Source organism: Anolis sagrei, chromosome 8 (genome assembly GCF_037176765.1).
Source record: "Anolis sagrei isolate rAnoSag1 chromosome 8, rAnoSag1.mat, whole genome shotgun sequence".
NCBI classification, from domain to species: Eukaryota; Metazoa; Chordata; class Lepidosauria; order Squamata; family Dactyloidae; genus Anolis; species Anolis sagrei.
The window spans coordinates 33,429,105-33,450,216 of record NC_090028.1 but is presented as its reverse complement, the minus strand read 5'-3'; positions in this window follow the sequence as shown (position 1 = coordinate 33,450,216).

The window sequence follows — 21,112 nt, the reverse complement described above, 5'->3', positions numbered from 1 at the left end:
ATGCATTTCTGTGCTCAGTGTTCCTTTTCTATTTTAATATATTTTGTAGAAAAGAAGGTGGTTTTGCCTTTATTTACTTCTGAGCTTCTATGAATTGTTTTCTTTAAGAGTTCTTAAATAGGTTACCTTGAAAACAAGATTGAAAATCGATGGAAAGCAGCACAAAGCACTAAACAATGTAGAGTCCAACGATTTCTATTTTAACTATTCATTGTGGAGTGTTCATGTTTGTATTTATTTTAAAATGATGCAGCAAAGCAGATTGGTGTAGCAGCTCTTAAAAGTGGTCTGTGACATATGTAGCAAATCGCAGTAGTCAAAGGTCTGTTGACGTTCTCATCTGAGAAGGTTTGCCTAAATCTTTGCAGTGGAGCATCTCTATATATGGTCCAATGGGTGCTCGAAAAAGAAGTTTGCATGCAAAAGAAGGAACAAAACAATCTTCCTTCTTTCACATTTCAAGGGCAAAAGCATTATGCCAATTTCTCCCCCAAAATGCAGCAAGACCTTCATAATTGTGAAACCCATATCACGGCAAGCTTTTTAGCCTCAGCAGACTGAAAGCCAAAACCAAGATTGCAACAACAGCTGTTATAGAACTCCAATATGCTGATGACAATGTTGTCTGTGCGCATTCAGAGCACAGTCTACAAGCCACTCTAAACACATTCACAGAAGCATACGAGAAGTTTGGCCTGTGACTGAACATCAAGAAAACCAAAGTGCTCTTCCCGCAGTCACCAGCCAATCCCTCTCCAATGCCAGAAATATAGCTTAATGGTGTAACATTAGAAAATGTTGACGATTTCCGCTCCCTTGGCAGCCACCGCTCCAAAAAAGTCAACATTGACACTGAAATGCAACACCGCCTGAGCTCTGCGAGTGCAGCATTTTTCTGAATGAAGCACAGAGTGTTTGAGGACCGGGACATCCATAGGGATACCAAGGTGCATGTTTATAAAGTTATTGTCCTCCCAACCCTGCTATACGCCTGCGAGACGTAGACTATTTACAGACATCACATGCATTGCCTCCGAAAAATCCTGCAAATTTCTTGGGAAGACAAGCGGACAAATGTCAGTGTGATGGAAGAAGCAAAGACCACCAGCATTGAAGCGATGGTCCTCCGCCATCAACTCTGCTGGATCAGCCACGTTGTCCGGATACTCGACCACTATCTCCTAAAGCCAGGAAATCAGAAGACGCTTACTTCTTGGGAGGAGAGCAATGTCCAATCTCGATAAAATAGTAAAGAGTAGAGACATCAGACTGGCAACAAAGATCCGCCTAGTCAAAGCCATGGTATTCCCTGTAGTAACCTACGGATGTGAGAGCTGGACCTTAGGGAAGGTTGAGCAAAGGAAGATCGATGCTTTTGAGCTGTGGTGTTGGAGGAAAGTTCTGAGAGTGCCTTGGACTGCGAGAAGATCCAACCAGTCCATCCTCCAGGAAATAAAACCCGACAGCTCACTGGAGGGAAAGATACTAGAGACAAAGTTGAAGTACTTTGGCCACATCATGAGGAGACAGGAAAGCCTAGAGAAGACAATTATGCTGGGGAAAGTGGAAGGCAAAAGGAAGAGGGGCCGACCAAGGGCAAGATGGATGGATGGCATCCTTGAAGTGACTGGACTGACCTTGAGGGAGCTGGGGGTAGTAACGGCCGACAGGGAGCTCTGGCGTGGGCTGGTCCATGAGGTCACGAAGAGTCGGAGACGACTGAACGAATGAACAACAACAATCTCCTAAAGCAGTTGCTCTACTCCGAACTCAAGAATGGAAAACGGAAAGTTGGTGGGCAGGGGAAAAGATTTAAAGATGGGCTCAAAGCCAACGTTAAAAACTCTGGCATAGACACTGGGAACTGGGAAACCCTGGCACTTGAGTGCTCTAGCTGGAGGTCAACTGTGACCAGCAGTGTTGTAGAATTTGAAGAGGCACAAATGGAGGGCGAAAGAGAGAAATGTACCAAGGCGTGTCAAACCAACCCTGACCGGGACCACCTTCCATCTGGAAACCAATGCCCTCACTCCGGAAGAACTTGCAGATCAAGAATAGGGCTCCACAGTCACCTATGGACCCACCGCCAGTACACCGAACTTGAGGCTGCCCTGCAACAGGCTCGTTTTTATGGATTCAGCAACCAAATCTGCCATATCATCCTAATCTGGTAAACAAAAAATAAGTAATGCACACCCCTATTACATAGTAGAGCACCAGAGTAATAGGAACATTTTCTCCCCCAGTTTCTTCCCAGTCTTGAAAAGCCCAGCAATGTGGAAACTATCCAGCAAGGGCTACAAAACTCAAACACTAAACTAGTTCAGTGCCGTCAAACGGGTGTTATCATTTGATCATGATTGTGAAAAGGATTCCAGAAACCATCTGCCTGGCAGCCATACTCAAAGTCCTTATGCCCACCTTTACAACCCACGAATAAGTTTAGAAAAGTGAAGGAGCATTTTCAATTAGATTTTTTTCAGCATGCCGTTAGCATTCAGGGCTGTTCGTATTAACCTGGGAGTGAATACAGATATATGTCAGATAATGAACTAGATATGTTTCTGGGTATTACTCTAACAGAAAATTTGGTGCTGGGGACAGAAATGACACGAGAAGAATTTGAACAGGTTCCTTCACCACAATAAGGAAAGAATGACCCTCTTCTAGCGATAGATTTCCTTTATTTTGGTTGATGTGCAAGTGATGGCTGAAGGTTTGAAGTTCAGTGAGGCTTAGTTTTAAAACAGCTATCAAAATTGAATTCTATGTATTGTCAAAGGCTTTCATGGCTGGAATCACTGTGTTGTTGTAGGTTTTTTCAGGTTGTATGGCCATGTTCTAGAAGCATTCTCTCCTGACATTTTGCCTGCATCTATGGCAACCATCCTCAGGGGTTGTGAGGTCTGTTGGAACTAGGAAAATTGGGTTTATATATCTGTGGAATGTCCAGAATGGGAGAAAAAAACTCTTGTCTGTTTGAGGCAGGTGTGAATGTTTCAACTGGCCACCTTGAATTGATTGATTGATTTTGCTATACATTATTGGTGACTCAAGACAATTTACAACAAGTCAGTACACATAACAACAAAATACAAATTAAACATTAAAGCAGTATATTTTATTTATTTTTTTATTTACTGTGTTTGTATACCGCCTTTCTCAACCAAACGGCAACTCAAGGCGGTTTCCAACAAATCAGTACATATAAAAACATAATACAAATTAAAACATTAAACAATATAAAACCCCACAAACGCAATAAAAGCAACATCATTAGCGTCTCATTATTATCAAGCATTGTCCAGTTCCATTGTCAAATTGTTCAATTTCCTATGTTAGCTACTCTGCATTTGTAAACGCTTGCTCGAACAGCCATGTTTTAACTTGCCTCCAAAACGTTAAGAGGGAGGGAGCAGATCTAATTTCCCTAGGGAGGGTGTTCCATAGCCAATGGGCCACCACTGAGAAGCCCCTGTCGCTCATCTCCGCCAAACGTACTTGAGATGAAGGTGGGACCGAGAGCAGGGCCTCCCCAGATGATCTTAGAGTCCTTGATGGTTTGTAAGGGGAGACACATTCGGACAGTAAGTTGGGCCAGAACTGTTTAGGGCTTTATAGGACAAAGTGAGCACTTTGAATTGTGCCCAGTAGCAAACCGGCAGCCAGTGGAGCTGGTGCAACAAAGGGGTTGTATGTTCCCTGAGTGCCACTCCTGTTATCAACCAGGCTAGTGTTCATTGGACTAGTTAAAACTTCTGGACCATCTTCAAAGGCAACCCCACCTAGAAAGCATTGCAGTAGTCTATACGGGATGTAACTAGAGCGTGGACTACTGTGGCCAAGGTATAGGTGCAAGTTTTAACTGTGCATATAAAACCACAATAGAAGCAATAAAAACAATAAAAACCAACATCATTATCATCAGCGTCTCCTAGTTAAATAACGTTGTCCAAGTTCCATTGTCAAATGATTCCATTTCCTATGTCAGTTACTCTGCATTTGTAAATGCTTGCTCATATAACCATGTCTTAACTTGTCTCTGAAATGTTAAGAGTAGGAGGCGACACAAAAGATCTTACAAACTAAGGTGCAGCTTAAGCCAGAATACTTTCTTCTTGGTATTACGGACGGAGACATAGAATTAAACCAAAACAAAGATAAACTGTTCACATACATAACAACTGCCAGAATCACATACGCAAAGAAATGGAAAAATAAAAGAACTGGCAACTAAAGAAGAATGGGAAACAAAACTTTGGGACCTCATGGATATGGATCTACTGACCTTCTACCTAAAGGATACAATGGGCAGACCCTTAATACCAACAGACTGGTCACTATATAAAGACTATTTGAAATCTCAACAGAGTTTACACTAGACTTGCTCTCCTCAACGAAGATAAGAACGAATACAATGGTATTTCTACATGAAGATAGAAACCAGAAACGTTAATAGAGAAGTGACTTGGATCTGATCAAATGAAGGACTTAAGAAAAGAAAATACTACAACCCAGGGGAAACGAAGGAGGAAGTCAAAATCTAGCTTTACATTCTTTCTATTTTACACGGCTTCTTTTTATTCTAATTTCTCTATACACCCTCTCTTCTATCTAACATACTCTCTCCCTCTTCGCTCCTTAGGCATTTCTATCTTTGGCCACCCTCTCTTTGGTCTCTAGAAACTCTCTCTACCTCTTTTCCTCTCTCTCTATTTTCCTGCCTCGTGCAAGTTTTTTTAAACTTCTCCTTCCCCCTTTTCCCTCTCTCTCTTTTATCAATTGTAAACAAAATGCTAATAAAGATATTATTTAAAAAACGAAATGTTAAGAGTGAGGGAGCTGACGTAATCTCCTTAGGGAGGGCGTTCCCTAGCTGAGGGACCACCACAGAGAAGGCCCTGCTTCTCGTCCCCGCCAAATTTATTATTTATTTATTTATTTGGGGTTCTTGTACCCACTCTTCTCACCCCGAAGGGGACCCAGGGCGGCTTACAGCTGCAAGGCGCCCTTAGACGCCTGCTACACAAACAATCATCACAAAAAAATATAACAGTACAAATTCCCACAATTCAACATTATCCAATAAAATCAGTAAAATGATAAAATCAGTAAAACAATACAAACCTGGATCTTCCTCCTACCCATCAGTGTACATTAACTCAAAGATCTGTTTTTGGTTCCATTTCGACAATCCTGCCGGTCTTACACATCTGATTGTCTTATTTGGTTGTCATTGTCTAATTGCCTGGTTGCCCAAAGGCCTGGTTCCACAGCCATGTCTTCACCCTCCTCCTGAAGGAGAGGAGGGTTGGTGCTGTTCTGATTTCCCCCGGGAGTGAATTCCACAGGTGGGGGGCCACCACTGATAAGGCTCTGCTTCTCGTCCCCACCAGCCTCACTTGTGAGAGTACTTGTGATGAGGGCCGGATCAAGAGCAGGATCTCCCCAGATGATCTTATGAACCTAGATGGTTTATAAGGGGAGATGCGTTCAAACAGGTAAATTGGGCCAGAACTGTTTAGAATTCTGTTGCCCAAATAAGCATTGGATAGTTCCTTCAAATTTCAGGCTAAAATCCAGAATGGATCTGTCAACACCATCAAAAACATTGATGTATTTGTGTAACTGTGGCAGAATAAAATGAGCTTGTGCCACGAATAATTTGGTGCAGCTCTAACTGCAAGGCAAGCAGTAAAACCCCTTGGCTTTCATACATCATGGGGATGGATGCGCAGCAAATTACATCCAACCATAAATGTGAGGATAAAGATGTTATTAAATTTCCATGTGGAATCTACAGAAAGGTTTCTTCTGATACAACTGCATAGATGTAAGCAGCAACTCTCTTCATAATGTAAATCATCCGTAATGTCTTTTAATTAAGCTTTGAACACTTGTGCTTCTTGCTTGTGATTGTATTACATAAATTACATGTTTTCATAATGCACTCATTCCGCACTTCGTACTCGTAACATATTAAACACTTCATAATGGAAGAATAGATTTACTCGTCTCTTTGAATGTTTCCCCCCTGGAGAACAAGTACAAAGCTGCTCCATCTGTAAAACATGGCAGGTCTCAATCCGGCAGCTTGGAATAAATGGCAAATCTTTCCCTGTTCCCTTCTGTAATGGAAGAGGAGTTCACAAGGCATATCCTTTCCTAGCTATCCGAACCTTCATTTCGGCAGTCTCCTTTGAACAGAATGGAGGCCAAGAGTAATTTTGTGATTGCTGCAGTTACACAAGTAGAATGCTAAGCTGGGGCAGAGATAGATGGATCCTGTCTAGCCATTCAGAATTTCACTGTCGATTTGCTACACTAATGTAAATTATCTTGGCATGGGTAAATGGTGGTAGAACGTGGGGAGGGGGGATGGACATGGGCACAGTGGACATTAAGAAAAAAAGGCATTTTCTTTGGGTTATTTTGGCACTTCTTGCAAAAGGTTTATTTATTTATTTACTAGCCATTACCTGCCACACGTTGCTGTAGCCCAGTCTGTGTATATGTGCTTTGTGTGTGTTTATATATATTTGTGTATATGTGTTGTTTTGGGCATGCATTGTGATGTATTTTTTTTTAATTTTTGGCTTTTAAAGTATTTTCTGCTGTGTTTTTCAGTGTTTTTATGAGTGATGGTCACTCATTGGTCTGATTGTGGGGGATTGTGGCGCAGCTGGCTGAGTGTCAGCTGCATTAAGATCACTCTGACCAAAATGAGTTCGAAGCCAGCCCAGACCATCTTCAAAGGCAACCCCACCTAGAGAGCATTGCAGTAGCCTATACGGGATGTAACTAGATGAAACTAGTTGAAACGGGATGAAACTAGTGGGTTACCAACCAATTGTGTGTAGCCTGTTGTTGACCTTTGCAACCTGAAAGACAGTTGCATCTGTCAAGTAGGAAAATTAGGTACCACCTTAAAGTGTGGGGAGGCAAAATTAACTGATTTATGAGGCCATAACGAAGACTCCAGCAAAGCATTCCAGCGGCGAAGCATGTGGGGAATGCGGAAGTGCTTCATCAGCATCGCAGATGGACGATGAAAGCGACAGCTCCCCTGGCGGCAAGAAAAAAAAGTTAAATAGCCTCTGTGTATGTCTGTATATGTTTGTATGTCAAAAATTGGCATTGAATGTTTGCCATATATGTGTACACTGTAATCTGTCCTGAGTCCCCTGCGGGGTGAGAAGGGCGGAATATTAAAGTTATAAATAAATAAATAAATAAATAAATAAATAAATAAATAAATAGGTGTTTTGTGTCCAAATTTGGTGTCCATTCATCCAGTGGTTTTTGAGTTACATTTTTATTTATAAAAATATATAAATTTATTATATATACCCTTCTCAACCAGGAGCCCCCGGTGGCGCAGTGGGTTAAATCCCTGTGCTGGCAGGACTGAAGACTGACAGGTCGCAGGTTCGAATCCGGGGAGAGGCGGATTCCCTCTATCAGCTCCAGCTCCTCATGTGGGGACATGAGAGAAGCCTCCCACGAGGATGATAAAACATCAAATCATCTGGGCATCCCCTGGGCAACGTCCTTGCAGGTGGCCAATTCTCTCACACCAGAAGTGACTTGCAGATTCTCAAGTCTCTCCTGACACGACAAAAACAAACAAACAAACAAATAAACAAACAAAACAGGGCAGCTTCCAGCCGGCAACAATTCGATGCCTCCAATGTACACATAATAAAATACATAATAAAATCTAATAATTCCATACATTTAAAACATTAAATCACATTAATGAATTAAAATCTGTTTCTGTTTCAATAACAGCCTGGTGGCCTTATCTGAGCCAAGTTCTGCAGTTGGAGACTCCATCAAGCATGTCCATAGTCCATTTCCATAGCGATTGTCATCACTGTCATTGTCTTTGTCAGCAAAATTACCCGAAGGATTGGCAGCCCATCATGCACCAGGGTTTTCCCCCCTTATATTCGGAGTAAAAAAGGACATGGGGAGATTGATTGATTCCCCATCTCTGGCCTGTGTATTCCACCATTCTCAAATGTTTATCCTGTGGCAACACAAAGTAAGATCGTCAGGAGAGGCCCTGCTCTATCCCACTACTTTCACTTGTTTTCTGCTGCCCTGGAGACTAGATCGCGGAGCAATGGCTTCAAACTACAGGAAAGGAGATTCTACCTGAACATGAGGAAGAACTTCCTAACTGTGAAAGTGTTCAGTAGTGGAACTCTCTGCCCTGGAGTGCAGTGGAGGCTCCTTCTTTGGAAGCTTTTAAACAGAGGCTGGATGGCCATCTGTCGGGGGGTGCTTTGAATGCAATTTTCCTGCTTCTTGGCAGAATAGGGTTGGAGTGGATTTATGCCGTCGCACCTGGGGGGCTATAACTCTTAGTGAAAGAGACATAGACATGACAGCTTTCCCCCAGGGGATTGCGTCTTGCCTTCCTTTAAAGAACTGGAACTCCCAAGGACCAAAACACTGTAGATTTTATTGTCCACAAAGAGTTATCCCTTTAAGGCAATGAGCTGGAAGTTTCAAAGGGGGTAAAGGAAATAAACATTACAGTCTCTGGTTGTCTTGGGTCCAAGGAGATTTCACATCTGAGAAGCTTTTCAAGGTTCCCTCTTTCTCAATGGCTGTGAATGCTGGAGCAATCCACAACCCCAGTCCAAATGGCCTATATTTGAAGACACAAAGTCTTCTTCTGGTGCCACAGGACCGATTTGAAGGTGCTTGGGTCTCCTCAACATTGTCCTCGGCGATCTGGGCATGAAGTATGAGTCCCAAGGGTAAAAACCTTAGAGTTGGTGATGACAGGTAACTTAATTAAGGGTTTTAGAGCCAAGTCTCTTTTTCACATCTATCTGATAGAAACTTTGATGGTAGAATGGAAAAGGAAAAGCTCTGCCCTCCTCCAGGAAGAGGTGGAGCCAAGCAATTGAGCTGAGGAAGCAATATAACTGGTGCAAACAACATTGATTGACAACTATAAATAACCAATCAATCCAACTATACATTTACAAACTAGGCAAGTTTGGGCATGTTATACAGTTTAAACCTTTGCACTTTAAAGTTCTACACACAGGTGGCGCCACTCGCGCCATCACGGGATGGCCCATGAGGTCTCTTCCAACTCTATGATTCTATGACCAACAATGCATATTACACACCATCTGGACCAGTTTCCATCTCTGTGTGATAACGTCCTGCTTTGGATCCATTGCAAGAAAAGTGGGTTATGAACATAACTAATCAATCTGACATCGTACTTTCTTTCACCGTGGTTTCTAAATTACCAGCAAGCTTACACTTGGGAAGGGTCTTCGTTCATCAACAATCTCTATCTGGCTCACAAGAGGACTTTCCCATAAAACTTATTTCGTGCTAAACGGGAATGCAGAATCCATTAAGGATGCCTCATTTACAGTTGGATGCATTACAGGGATATTTCTCTGGGGTTCTGAAGTTATCATGCTCAATAATTTGATAAGCATATGAAATTTAATAAAGTCTAATTAACTCATGTAATATAAAATGTTCTGCAAGTCTTGTTTGTCTATCTCATGCTGATAAACAGGAAGCGTTGTGTCCTAATGCTCCAGCACTTAGCGGTGCGAGTGCTAAATGTTGCTTTTAATTAAACAATAAAGAATGTAACATTCTTTATTGTATTGTTATAAATTTTGACGAGGTGCAACAATTTGATTCCTTTAAAAATTAATTGCCTAGGAGTGTGTTTAAGTAATATTGATTATGCTCGGTGCCTCATGTTGATCAGTGATAGTTAACTTGGCATTTAAAATATCTTTTTTCCATTATACATTTGTGATGCAAGAATAAAAGCAAAGTACAAAACAAATAGGCACTTGAATTCTAATAGCAATATGCAATAAATGTCAGGCGACTGGAAATTATGGTTGCAATTTCATCGGAGTACACTTTGTTCCTCTATTATGCCTGCATGAATTTTGCTACTGGCAAAATCTATTACAGATAACAGTTAAGAACCTTTCTAATCTACACAGATAGGCATGAGAAAAGGGGAAAGGGAAAGGAGGGGAAAAAAAAAAGAGTGCCAGAAAACTAAATATTAGAAAATGTAATATTGTCGCTGGGGAAACTGACAGTCATCAGAAATAATGTGACTGCGTTTGCGACTGCAAATGATAATTTCTTTAAGATCATTGCCGAATTGCTGTTTTGGAGATGTTTGACCTTGCCAAAGGGCAAATGACGGATAACATGGCGTATATCATTATATGTGTTTGTGTATTCTATGGAAAGAGATATTTATCTCCCTGCCACCGCATAGTTATTTTCCTTGTTTAATGATTTCTACCTGAAATAGCAATTACAAAGTCAGATTGCTCAAGAGGAATTGGTATTTTTCCACTCCCCAATCCTTGGATTTGAATACCAGGGATTTCCCCCCAGGCTTTCTCCATTAACCTTAACTATAAGGAAGAATGGAGCTACAGAGATAGGAAGCAGAGTGAAAACATTGGCCCTACCAAATAAGAAGGAAATGTATTGTCAAAGGCTTCCATGGCCGGAATCACTGGATTGTTGTGGGTTTTCTCAGCTGTATGGCCATGTTCCAGAAGCATTCTCTCCTGGAGTTTTGCCTTCATCTGTGGCAGGCATCCTCAAAGGTTGTGAGGTCTGTTAGAAACCAGAAAAATGGGGTTTATATATCTGTGGAAGGTGGCCAATTGCAGCATTCACACCAACCTCAAACAGACAATAGTTCAATGTATTGTTGAAGGCTTTCATGGTCAGAATCACTGGGTTGTTGTAGGTTTTTTCAGGCTATATGGCCATGTTCTCAAGGCATTCTCTCCTGACATTTCGCCTCCATATATGGCAAGCATCCTCAGAGGTAGTGAGGTCTGTTGGAACTAGGAAAATGGGTTTATATATATCTGTGTATTGACCAGAGTGCTATAGATGCAGGCGAAACATCAGGAGACGATGCCTCGAGAACATGGCCATATAGCCCAAAAAAACCTACAATAACCCAGACAAGAGTTCTTTCTCTCACCCTGGATATTCCATATGAGCCGTCCCCTGCCACACGTTGCTGTGGCCTAGACTGTATATATGTGTTTTGTGTGAGTGTATATATTTTTTTATATATTTGTGTATCTGTGTATATATGTGTGTTTGCGTGTATATATGTGTGTGCATATGTGTGTGTGAAGATGTGTATATATGTGTGTATATATTTGTGTGTTTATATGTGTATATGTATATTGCGTATATGTGTGTGCTTGTCTATATGCATATTTGTGTTTATATATGTGTGCATGTATGTTGTTGTTGTTCATTCGTTCAGTCACTTTCGACTCTTCGTGACTTCATGGACCAGCCCACGTTGGCCATCACCATCCCCAACTCCTTCAAGGTCAATCCAGTCACTTCAAGGATGCCATCCATCCATCTTGCCCTTGGTCGGGCCCTCTTCCTTTTTCCTTCCATTTCCCCCACCATAATTGTCTTCTCCAAGCTTTTCTTTCTTTGTCTTGGCCTCTACTATTCTTCCCTCCAATGAGCAGTCAGGCTTTATTTCTTGAAGTATAGACTGGTTGGATCTTCTCGCAGTCCAAGGCACTCTCAGAACTTTCCTCCAACACCACAGCTCAAAAGCATCTATCTTCCGTCGCTCAGCCTTTCCTATGGTCCAGCTCTCACATCCGTAGGTGACTATGAGGAATACCATTGCTTTAACTATGTGGATCTTTGTTGCCAGTGTGATGTCTCTACTCTTCACTATTTTATCAATATTGGTCATTGCTCTCCTCCCAAGAAGCATCTCCTGATTTCTTGGCTGCAGTCTGCATCTGTAGTAATCTTTGCACCTAGAAATACAAAGTCTGCCATGGCCTCCTCTATTTCCCAGTTGTCAATCATTCTTGATGCCATAATCTTGGTTTTTTTATGTTTAGCTGCAACCCAGCTTTTGCACTTTCTTCTTTCACCTTGATTAGAAGGCTCCTCAGCTCCTCCTCGCTTTGGGCTCTCCTTCACTCTCCTGGTGCATCATTTTTATGCGCCAGGAGAGCTGGCTGAGGCTTGTAATGGAAGACGGGAAAGTTTTTATTACTTTTCTAAGGGGTCTGGGGGCTTGGGGGGGGGGGGGGGAGGACCTCCAGACATTCTCTTGGTTTAGTCCCAAGAGAATGTCTGGACACCTAAACCAGAATGAGTGCCCTTTCCCGGGTGGGTATAGACATGATCCCAGAAACATCTGCTTTTTTTTTTTTAACGTGGATGCTTCTGGGATAAAGAACTGTCTAGATCTGACCTTAGTTACATGGAAGAGGAATTCAATGTGGACTCTATGAGATGGGCCATTCTGTCCTCTCAGAGTAATAAACTCCTCCTCAAGAGAAGATGAAAAGCTCATCCAGTTTTGTTTAACAAACCTCAGGTTGGACTTGTGTTTGGTTTTTATGCATAGCAGTAATTTCATCTTTGAAGTCAAGAGCTCCCGCAAAGGTCACTGATATTTTAATTGAGGCCTTGTTGTAAATAGCAAAACTGTTGAATGCACGTTTTGTTCCTGGAGAACATCTTCTCCGTGCATGAAACATTCCATCAAAACAAGGCAGCCAAGCTATATCTCATCTGTTATTCCTTCCTTGACAAGAAAAGGGTTTTCTTTGATTTTATTTCGTTTTCTGATTCAAAAATGAGGGGGTCAGAATGAAAAGAAATGTAATGTAGTACAAAGAAAATCAAGAGCAAGTACTGTGGCATATTATGAAGCTATTTCAAGAAGATTCTCAGAATATGTTACATAGCTAAATCTAGTCTTTGCAGCAGAGAGACTTGACAATGATAAAGAAGACTGTATTCATTCCGCAGTAGCACAAAGTGTTCTCCAGTCTTATCTTATTTTTCTCCTATATTTTTTAAATGGAGGCCTGTTATAATAATTGAGACTCGGGAGGTTGCAAAATGGAGTATGCCCCTTTATACAGAGATCTTGTGTTCCTTGGATACCTAAATAATTATACCAACATGATGGTATATAGGAATTATGTAGTAATCTCAAGCCAGAAGGGAAATAGAGAAACACAAGAATTTTCCAGAAAACACAGATGTTTCTGTAGTAGATCCATCACTGTTTGTACAAGCTTGATTAGGACAGTATTTTTGTACAATTCCCTAAAAAATCCAAATATTAATGAGAAGACATTAACAAGGTTCTGGCCATAGACCATGGTTGATAGATCACATCACAAAACCTGGGGGTGCTCTAGTTCGAATGTTGGACTATGACTCCAGAGACTAAGGTTCTGGTTCCTCTTGGCTGTGCAAAACCATTGAGTGACCTTGGGTGCAAATAATAATAATTATTTATGTATTTATGTATTTACAGTATTTATATTCACCCCACAGGGACTCAGGGCGGATTACAATGTACATCTGCATGACAAACATTCAATGCCAAAGACACACAACATATATAGACAGACACACAGAAGCTATTTAACATTCCAGCTTTTCTTGAGAGTATTCTGGCCACCAGGGGAGCTGTTGCTTCACCGTCCATTTGTGACACTGATGAAGTACTTCCTCATTCCTTGCATGCTTGCTGGAGATTTTTATGGCGTCGTAAATTAGCCTCCCCGCATAAGCGGTATCTAAATTTCCTACTTGACAGATGCAACTGTCTTTCAGGCTGCAAAGGTTAACAGCAAGCTACACAAATTGGTTGGAAGCTCACTTTGACCCGGGCTGGCTTTGAACTCATGATCTTAGTGATCTTAATGCAGCTGACTCCTAGCCAGCTGCGTCACAGTCCCGGTGGTAATAATAATAATAATAATAATAATAATAATAATAATAATATCTTCTGTATCACTCCTTGTGGCTAGAGGCGGGTTACAACATAGCTAAAAACGCATAATCATTATATGAAATAAACATATTAAATGTATTTCTACCAAATACATATATTAAAATACACAGAACAAGGATTCAAATATAGTGAACACAAGATGTGAGTTTAAAATTTATGATTAAAATTAGCTAGGAAGGCCGGCTGGAAGAGACCTGTCTTCAGATGAGTTTTAAATTCCAACAACTTAGTGGTGGGATCTCTTCAACAGGTCATTGCACAGTTTTCTTTTGGGGTCAGTGAAAAGGTCCTTTGGGTGATGGTTGACAGTTCTGTTTTGACTTGTTGGAGGATGCATCCCCCAAAAGACCTCAATCTCCTAAAGAGCCATGGATTCTTTGTAGGGAGGAGATCCTGGAGGGAACCTGGACCCAAACCTTATAGGGCTTTAAAGGTGAAAACCAACACTTTGTACTTTAGGTTCTTGTGGGTTTTTTCGGGCTATAGAGCCATGTTCTAGAGGCATTTCTCCTGATGTTTCGCCTGCATCTATGGCAAGCATCCTCAGAGGTAGTGAGGTCTGCTGGAAACTAGGCAAATAGGGTTTATATATCTATGTACTTTGACTGGAAACTAATTGGCAGCCAGTGGAGTGACTTTAGGATAGGTGTAATATACTCCTCAATGTTCCTGTGACCAATCTGGCTGCCGTATTTAAAACCAACTGGAGCTTCCAAACTTGGTACAAAGATAGTCCAATGGAAAGCACACTGTAGAAGTCCAACCTTGAGGTGACCAATGCATGCTCCACCATCTTAAGGTCCTCCAAATCTAGGAAGAGGCACAGCTGGCATATCAGTTGAAGCTGATAGTACTCCTGACCATCGCATCTACTTTGGCTGGCATTTGGAGAGACAGATCCAGGATCCCTCATCCCAAGCTGCAAACACAGTCTTTCAGAGGGAGTATAACCCCATCCAGAATTGGTGGACACACTTCCATCCCCAGATTAGGACCCAAGAAGGTGCGAGATAAATCCACTATCTAATTAATTCACTACAAACCAGGGTTTTCCCTGGTTTAAAGTACTCCAAAGATGGGGAATCTATCATCTTCTGAGAAAATTTATATTTCAGAGGAAATAACTAGCTTTACTACATTTAAGTATTCCTTGCCTAAGAAAATCCTATGAAATTCTGGGGGTCGCTATAAGTCACACATACTATCAAATTCATTTTGGATCAGTATCAAATCAGATCAATTTTCTACTCTTTGCGTCTCCTCTAAACCATGCATTCTCCCAGGACTGCAGGGAACTTTATATGTGTACTAGTAGAAGCTGTTGGATTCCTTGTCTTTGGAGTGAATGCCCTTTGTCACTGTTTTTTCCCCCTCCTTTGTCATTGGTTTAATCATGTAACCGATGGCCATCTTGTTCCTCTTGTCACTGTTTGCTTAGTAGATTTGTGATAACTGTTGGGAAACCTACTGCTTTGTTTAGAATGCTTATCAGGAACTGTAAAAAAAAAAAAAGATTTCCACTCCAGGAAATGAAAATCATAGATATGTGCCATGTCCCCATTATTTGAAAAATGGTCTGCATGCAAATTTGTTTCTGCAGTGTTGAGATACAACGGTTAGATAATGTTCATTTCATCTTCACCTTTAACTATTTCCCAGTCTTGGCGATGTTGCAATCCCAGGTGACAGCAGGATTGAAGAGAAACAACTGGAAAAGCTGACACGATGTGAGGATGTAAAGAGTGAACTGCAAAGACTCTGGCACAAGCTAGTCAAGGTGGTCCCAGTGGTGATCGGCACACTGGGTGCAGTGTCTAAAGACCTTGGTCTGCACTTAAACACAATCAGTGCTGAAAAAATTACCATCTGCCAGTTGCAAATGGCCACCCTACTGGAATCTGCACGCATGATTTGCCGATACATCACACAGTCCTAGACACTTGGGAAGTGCCCGACGTGTGATCCAATACAACAGCCAGTAGAGTGATCTTGTTTGTTGTGTATTAATCTTGTTGTGTTTCAAATAATAATAATACCTTTATTCATCATTTCCCTGAAGGGACTCGGGCAGCTTACAGACGCACAAAGTGCCTAAAAACAAACTTAAAAGTGAACACAATATAAAATACAACAAAATAAAACACATGCACATTTAAAAACATCAATTCAGACTCAGACTCAATCAAGCTGTGATCCTCTAACCATGGTGGGAAATTACTGTAACCATGGCCAGGCTGTAAACATTGGAATAAAATAAGTGCCAGCTGCAATAATGGAGAGAGGACATGGGATAAAGTTCAGGATGTGTGACTACTACGAAGGACAATTAAGGACTAAATATTGTCAAAGGCTTGATTGAAGAGCCATGTCTTCAAGCCCCTACAAAAGGAGGACAGTGTGGTAGCCTATCTAATCTCCCTGGGGAGGAAGTTCAAAAGTCATGGGGCCACCACCAAGAAAGCCCTCTCTCTTGTCCCCTCCAACCACGCTTGTGATGGTGGCAGGACCAAGAGGAGGGCTTTTCCATCAAATCTTAGGGGGATGGGATGTGGTCACGAAGATAGGCAGGACCTGAGCTGTTTAGGGCTTTATGGGTGATAACTAGCACTTTGCATTTGGATCGTAAACTTGTTGGCAACCAATGGAGCTGCTTTAGTAGGGCATAGTGTGCTCCCTATAGCTGGCTCCGGTTAGTAGCTTGGCTTGCTGATCTTTGGACCAATTGCAGTTTCTGAGTTATCTTCAAAGGCAGCCCCACATAGAGTGCATTACAGTAATCCAATCTTAATCGTAACTAAGGCATGGAACACCGTGGCCAAGTCCAGCTTTTCAAGGTATGGTCGCAGCTGGTACACAAGCTTCAACTATGCCCTCCTGACCCCTGCCGACACCTGAGCTTCAAGTGCCAAGGCTGAATCCAGGAGGGCCCCCAGACTGTGGGCCTGTGTCCTCAGGGGGAGTGTAACCCCGTTAAGCACAGGTTGCCACCCTATATAGTGGCTTGAGTGTTGGACTAATACTTTGGAGACCAGGGTTTGAATCCCTTCTCAGCCATGACCTGGCCAAGTCACAGAAGAAGATAAAGGCAAACACTTTAGAGTTGCCATATGTCAAAAACAATCTGTGAATATCAGTAACTTGCTTCTGAATAGAAAAAAGAACTTGACATTGACATTGCAAAAGGACAAGTGTAAAAGAGCTAGATGGCTGCATAAATGAGCTGACATCTTGAATATCTTGCAACCGATGTAACGCCATTATCATCACAACGGCAACATATTGGATATGATATTTAACAAGACAAGGGATAACATAGGAGCAACCTCACTTTACAAGGCTGTGGCTGATGAGCCTGAATCTTGAAAGGCAAGGCAATAGCCGCCAGACAGCTGAATCTGTATAACATGAATAAATCCCTCATCACTGAATAGGTCAAAGCAGGTTAGATAGGAAGTTGAAGGCCAGAGAAAGGAAAGGGAAAGCTTATAATTTAGACTTTAGAAAATTTAATTCTAGGGTTTAGAATGCTGTTGGTGATTTACTTGGATGTCAATAGCGTTACACAAGCAATTGCACAAACACAGTTTTGGACTTCATGGGTAGTGCAATGGTAGGTGTGCTTTGCAGAGAACTTAGTTCAATCCTGACTATTTCACAATGAGATGATGCACATCGAAATGGCTTTTTGCACACCAGTGTCACATAGTTCTGTAATTTTACAGGAACTTGCCAAAAGGATTTACAATTCCTAGGTGATATAGGCTTGAAAATTCTTTGAGTTACACTTCTAAAAAGTAATTTTCCAAGGTTTGTGTAGCCTTCAAAGACGTAACTCCAGTGTCTCGATAGAATAGTAAACAAATGAGTTCTCTTGCTGAATCGAGCTATGGGTGCAATTCAGTCAACCTTACCTACTGAAATGTCAACCTGTTTTTGTTTTACTATTTGAAGGAAATGTTTTCTGTTGGGAAAACATCAACAAATATGTACAGCAGAGTTATGTTTTCAGAAGTATTTTTTCCTTATAATTTACCCTAATGGTCAGAGAGCAATTCATTTGTATGGTTTTATTGCATTCTTCTGTTTTTATTTATTTATTTTGATGTTTGTTTTTGTTGTTTTGGTTTTATTTTTGCTGTAATGTACTGTTTGGGCTTGGCCTCACGTAAGCTGCCCTGAGTCTCCTTTGGGGAGATTGTGGCGGGGTATACATAAAGTGTGTTATTTATTATTTTTAACATTGACAAGAGATGTGACCCTGTTGGTGCTTCCAGATCTCTCAGCTACTTTTGATATCATCGACCATGGTATCCTTCTGGAATGCCTGAAAGCAGGGTTTGGGAATCGGAGGCACTTTGGGCACATCCAGACAGTACCTTTGCTGTGGTAACTCCTGCAATAAAGAAGGGGCTGTCCAGACAATGTTCTGGATAGTCTATAATTCTACGATTTATGAATGGTGCCCAATACATATTGGAGCCATGAGGAGCTGGGCATGTTTAGCCTGAAGAAGAGAAGGCTAAGAGGAGATATGATAGCCATGTATAAATACATGAGAGGAAGTCACAGGGGGGGGGGGGGGGGAGCAAGCTTGTTTTCTGCTTCCTTGGAGACTAGGATGTGGAACAATGGCTTCAAACTATTATTATTATTATTATTATTATTATTATTATTTATTAACTTTATTTATACCCCGCTAAAATCTCCCGAAGGACTCGATGCGGCTTACAATGGCCAAGGCCATCAACAAAACAACAGCATACAAATATAACAGTAAAAAATCATAAAGCAAATGATAAAACATCAGGCAAAACAATAAAACACTAAAAACAATGACAGCATGACGCATTTAAAACCTAAGGCCGGGCCAAATGTAATGGACAAAATTTAAAAAGTGCTGGACAAGAAAAGAGATTCCATCTGAACATGAGGAAGAACTTCCTGACTGTGAGAGCCGTTCAGCAGTGGAACTCTCTGTCTCTTAGTGTGGTGGAGGCCCCCTCTTTGGCAGCTTTTAAACAGTGGCTGGATGGCCATCTGTCGGGGGTGCTTTGAATGCAATATTCCTGCTTCTTGGCAGGAAGTTGGACTAGATGGCCCATGAGGTCTCTTCCAACTCTATGATTCTATGATTCTATAACACAACTTGTCTACCATTTTGCAACAGACATCCATTCATGATACTGTCATGGTGGTCCATGGATACAACTCAAAACTACTCTTTTCTTACACATGAGTCTACGTAAGGTAAAGGTTTTCCCCTGACATGAAGTCCAATCCCCCTACCAACCCCAGAGATTACTCCGGTCTGAAGACCAAAACTTCCTTGCAGTCCCTAACATCCGGACCTATCATTTGTCCTCTACTAGGCCTATCATTTGTCCTCTACTTCTCAATCGTAGCCCCTTATTTATGGAATGCCTTGCTGGTTGAAACCCGAACCATCCGAGACCTATTTGCTTTTTTGAAAAGCCTGTAAAACTTTTCTTTTCCGGCAAGCTTTTGATGGGTGAACAACCTGGGCTATGTCTGTCCTTGCTACCTATTGTTATTGTTATGACTGTTTTAAAGCTAATTGTATTGTTTTTAATCTATTTCTGTAAACCGCTCCGAGCCAAATTGGGAGTAGCGGTATACAAGTTAAATAAATAAATAGATCGTGTCCGACTCTGAGGTGTGGGGCTCATCTCCATTTCTAAGCCGAAGAGCCGGCGTTGTCCATAGACACCTGCAAGGTCATTTGGCTGGTATGACTGCATAGAGCACCGTTACCTTCCCACCGGAGTGGTACCTATTAATCTACTCACATTTGCATGTTTTCGAACTGCTAGGTTGGTAGAAGCTGGCACTGACAGCAGAAGCTCACGCTGCTCCCCAGATTCGAAAATGTGACTTTTCGGTCAACAAGCTCAGCAGCTCAGCGATTTAACCCACTGCGCACTGGGGGTCTACTTGCCAATACGCAAATTCCATACTGGATTTCAACCACAGTAAATACAAGTATTTCAGTGCCAAATAGGCATTTCATGTGCATTTAGTTATGTTTTTCGATCAAAAAATGGGATCTCAAAATTCAGAGAAGTATAAAAATAGAAGATTAGTTGTGTTCTAATATATATGTACATCCAATCAAGGCTTTAAAATACTTAAAACTGTATACTGGATGAAACCTTTAAGAACCCACTTAAGAGAAAGACTAAGAATGGTCTCTTGGATGGAAAGCAGCTCCAGAGGTTAATAAGAACCAAGCTTCTGGCGAGAGGTTAGGTTTTCGGATAAACAGATTTATGTAGACATTATACAAAGGAAAGTTCTGTTTCAGTGGCTCAGCCATCCTCAACACACAGCAATCTTTCTTTTTACCCTGAAGTCACTGTGAATACAATGAAACACTTTAATGAAAGCAGCAATAAAACTGACAGTTTTATTTAGAAAACAGAACATAATAAACCCTACAAAACATTTGGGCTGAAATACAGGAGTACTCCCAGTACCCTGATAAAAACTTTCTCTAAGAAACATGATAAAATTGCCTCTTTTTGAAGAAAAAGGAGAAGGAGGAAGAGAAAGAAGAGGAAAAGGAGGAGCAGGAGGAGAAGCAGCTTAAGGAGCTGGGCATGTTTAGCCTGATGAAGAGAAGGATGAGAGGAGATATGATAGCCATGTATAAATATGTGAGAGGGACCAAGCTTGTTTACTGCTTCCATGGAGATTAGGACAAGGAACAATGGCTTCAAACTACAAGAAAGGAGATTCCATCTGAACATGAGGAAGAACTTCCTGACTGTGAGAGCCATTCAGCAGTGGAACTCTCTTCCCAGGAGTGTGGTGGAGGCTCCTTCTTTGGAAGCATTTAAACAGAGGCTGGATGGCCATCTGTCAGGGGTGATTTGAATGCCTATTTTCTGGCTTCTTGGCAGGGGGTTGGACTGGATGGCCCATGAGGTCTCTTCCAACTCTTTGATTCTATGTTTCTATGATAAGACATATGGTATTCCCTGCAGTAACCTACGAATGTGATAGCTGGACCTTAGGGAAGGCTGAGCGAAGGAAGATAGATGCTTTTGAGCTGTGGTGCTGGAGGAAAGTGCTGAGAGTGCCTTGGACTGTGATAAGATCCAACCAGTCCATCCTCCAGGAAATCAAGCCCGACTGCTCACTGGAGGGAAGGATACTAGAGACAAAGTTGAAGTACTTTGGCCATGTCATGAGAAGACAGGAAAGCCTAGAGAAGACAATGATGCTGGGGAAAGTGGAAGGCAA